We start from the raw sequence: 4018 nt of genomic DNA, 5'->3' as shown, positions 1-4018 counted from the left end.
TTAGATTTTGTGAGTACGTTCATTTATCATCCCGTCGACCGCGGATTCGTTATTGTACTGTATATATATATATATATATATATATATATATATATATATATATATATATATATATATATATATATATAACCAATTTATAATATATATATGAATACACACACACACACACACAAATACACACACACACACACACACACATATACACAAACAATAGAAATACTTTCGTGTGCTATTATACGTAGTTCGATAGTTTACATTTCACGGGCCCCGTGTTGCACCTGCGTCGGTTTCGTTCCTGTTTCCAACGTATAAGTGTAGCGTCAGTGATTCGCGTGACGTGACGCAAGCTTCAACGTTTGTTTTTCTCCGTTTATGCGTTGTGTGTTCGTTTGAATGAAAACGTCGCGAGTGTTGTAACAAAAACCACGGAAAACAGAAGAAGAATACGGAAGCAAAAGGAATTCCAGGCTACAGCAGAATGCCCATTACCCAACAGGGTTTCGTTCCATGGTATTTCAACGAGGTAAGCTACCTCTTTTAGTACGCTTCAAGGCGCCTCTTTCCAACCAATTAATTTGCGTCCAACACCATTTTAACTTCGTATACTCAGAGAAAATATCGTTCTTTTGTATTTTCTAACTCTGATCTATGTATAAATTTACTGCGACGGGTCATTTCTACGGATTAACGTACCTTATAAAAACGTTGCGTGAAATGTTAATAATATATAAGTCTTGAAACATTTGTACTAATTTCATAGAGGAACGTAGTTGGTACCTTCCGGGTGGCATATTGTATGCTTGTTACATGAACTTTCCAAATATCTTACAGTTAAATGGTTGGATTGTTTACTAGAATAAGCAACACAACATTGTTTTTGATTTATTGTGAATGAATTTATAGAATCATATTATTTTACACATATACACTATCGCGCAAAAGTATCCCAACATTTGATTACTTTTGATATTATGTTATTTAATTGCACAATCAAATTGATAGTATGTACCGATATATAATGATTACGATCTGTATTATTATCTTATTCCTATGATGTGGTTTTAACATAGGTCGTAACAAAACGGTCAAAAAATTCTTTATTCTCAGACTCTGTAGCCTGTAAGAAACGAATTAATTAATTAAGAATCTCGTTGTAACCTACAGGTTCGGAAAAGGCTGATAGGCTTTGGTCTACGTGGTGGTTGGGAATTTTCATTCGTTTCGAGTTCGCTTAGCTGATAAATAGTGAATGTGCATTTCTTCCAAAATAAAGAAGAAAGCGAAGTCGATAGAAACGTGGGTCAAATTTGAAATCATTTCTCGATTATGTGGAGGTTGATTAAACGCGTTGGTGTATATAGTGATGAGACGAGTTGATATTTGGTGTAGTCAAATGTATTTAAAACTATCGGCAGTACTCTTCTAACGATCTCCCTCTAACGAATTTAAATTCGACTTCGGTTGACGGTTGCGCGTAGCGGCGATATTGTTCTGTCCGGAGTTTGTTTATTATCAAGTTTCGTACCTCGAGACGGTATCAATGCCCCGAGGCAAAACAACAACATGAGTTACTCTCGATTCGCATCGTCCTATGACTCATATGCCGCTACAATATGCAATCGAATAAAGTGATAAATAGCTTGCAGATGTTTACGCGTCTCTGAAAATGTTAAAAGATATAACATGTTTAACGCGAAGTATTCGTGATAATATTCGCTGCAATTTGAAATATCTGCGTGCAGTCTCGTAGGTTTTGAATAAAAATTTATCTTTTATCGAAAGATACATACATGTTTTGGCCTATATATAGCTTTGTACTCTTGTAACCTAAAAGAGAAGTCGAAAAAAAGTGATGTTAACTCTTGCAGTAAAAAATTCATTTATGTCAATACTACTTTTAGAAATGCACCAAGAGAAGCAAGACAAATTATTGACGAAACACAGGATAATCATTTCCGATCCAAAAGAAAAACGCAACTAAAATAATATGTAGATAGCTATTAAGGCAATAAATAATAAAGTCATTGAAATGATCCATCATTTCAAACTAATATCGCTTCTCTTTACTTCAGAACTGCTATAAACATTTTAAATATCATTTATGTCTTGGTTCCCTTGCGAAGTTCTCGAAGAATTCGTCAAATGATGTCATGAACAATATAAATAATCGTAAAAAATCTATATTTGTGTTTAAAAAATAGGCGAATAAAGAGAAATAGGATAATCGAGACCGGTGAAAAAGGATCAACCAACATCCCGCATCTGATACAAGCGGAAGAGAAATCAATTTCTATCATGTCGCACGGCGAACAAGAACGCAAATACGGAATCTTTTGTATAATACTACTCCAAACTCTGTTGAGTCGCAGTAATAATAATAATCGGGTGTTGACTTCTGCTCGTTTTTACTTGAAGTTTGCTCGTTACCTCTTTGAAATTTGGTGGATCGTTTTCTGTCGAAACCCGTTCCATCTGACGTTAAAATCAATAAAAACAATATTACGATAAAGACTTTTATCTCCATTGTTGTCAACTTCCGTCAAGTCTTCGTTTTCTGCTCGCTGAATATAATACGGATTCCCAAAAACTTTCTTCGTATGAAATTTTACTAATGTACATTTATCAAACATTGCACATTTTAAAATAGGTTATCATTATAAGATTAAAAAAAATAGCTAAAAATATCTTGAAACAAAAGAAACCAATTTTGAAGTTTGTTAGCCCGGAAATGTCATGGTAGGAAGGTATACTTCGATATTACTTTTACTATCGATAGGCGTCGCCGTCGTTGCTGTTATCATATACGAGACACAACAAATCACGAAATTGACAAATCACCGGTGATCTCCTCGAGTCGCAGTTCGAACGTTTCACAAATAAGTTAAAGAATTAAACTTTAGATATAGTGGTAAAATTTATTGTATGAATCCAACAGAGTGACGGTTCAGGGTGTTATAACAGAGGTATAGAACGCTGATTTGGGAGACTTCTTGTACTGAGGTTTTAGTCCCTCTGAAGCGGTTATCGTCGGGTGTATATCAGAGGCGCCTATCCGTTGCTATCTGGTTATTGTTTCGATAGCTGTGGCATGTAGGATGTTTTGTCTACTCTATTAGTGCTTCTAATGCACTAATTCGTGTGATGCTGTCGACGATTCGCCTGTGCATGATTATACATTGAGTAAACGGATAGCCTGAGTTGGAGTGTTGATGATTAGGATAATCGAAATAATTCATAGCCATGGTAATATTTTAACTAATTTATTTTGTTGTCTTTTATAGGCCACTGCAATGAGAAAAGAATTCCTGAAACCAAAGAAAATGATACACCCAAATAGCAGAAAGTCTATCGCTATTACGAAAAAAAGCCAAAAAGTAAATACAATTACTATTAAATTATGTGATTTTGTTATGTACATTTCATTTATTTTATATGATTATATAATACTTTTGTGTAATAAAGAAGGAAATGGACACTGTGTTTTGTTTCAGAATATCAAATAGACAGAAGGCAGAAATGTCCTGCTTGATAAAACAGAATTCAATAAGAGAGAAAATATCGTGGATCAGAAACAATATGATTCCAGGCGTGTGACCCTATACTCCAGAGATAACTGCAAGTTTGTTAGAAATGGAGGTAAAACAAAAATGTATACACATGATGATACAGAGATTGTACATTAAAGATGTGATTAGTTATAGTTTTATATTTGATCCAAAGGTATGTAGCAAGAAATGATGAAGAAATGGAAGAAATTACTATTAAAAGGTCTATAGGTAGCAACAGGAGTAGACAGCATGCTAGGAGGGAACATATAATTAGAGTAGAAAGAACTAGGAGAATATCATACACGTGGAATAGGGAAAGAATTACAGCCAAATTTATTTTCAATATATCCTGATGTACAAACCCTCCTTTATTTTTCAGAAATTTCTGATATTTTAAATGCAACTCAGTGTGAAATGTTATTGAATTGGAATAATGAATTACAGTGTGCGAATAATTTTAAATTTATAAG

General features: G+C 34.0%; 1 long non-coding RNA gene across 1 annotated transcript; it reads left to right on the top strand.

The window, feature by feature from the left end:
* The first annotated feature begins 342 nt into the window (after positions 1-342).
* On the top strand, positions 343-3316 carry LOC117240501. Its single transcript, XR_004494714.1, has 2 exons — positions 343-523; positions 3282-3316. It is a non-coding gene; the product is annotated as an uncharacterized LOC117240501 (long non-coding RNA).
* Positions 3317-4018: the final 702 nt, after the last annotated feature.

Source organism: Bombus vosnesenskii, unplaced genomic scaffold (genome assembly GCF_011952255.1).
Source record: "Bombus vosnesenskii isolate JDL3184/JDL3185 unplaced genomic scaffold, Bvos_JDL3184-5_v1.1 scf7180000014710, whole genome shotgun sequence".
Lineage (NCBI taxonomy): Eukaryota > Metazoa > Arthropoda > Insecta > Hymenoptera > Apidae > Bombus > Bombus vosnesenskii.
The sequence above is the reverse complement of the archived record's forward strand: the minus strand, read 5'-3'. Positions and strand labels throughout refer to the sequence as shown.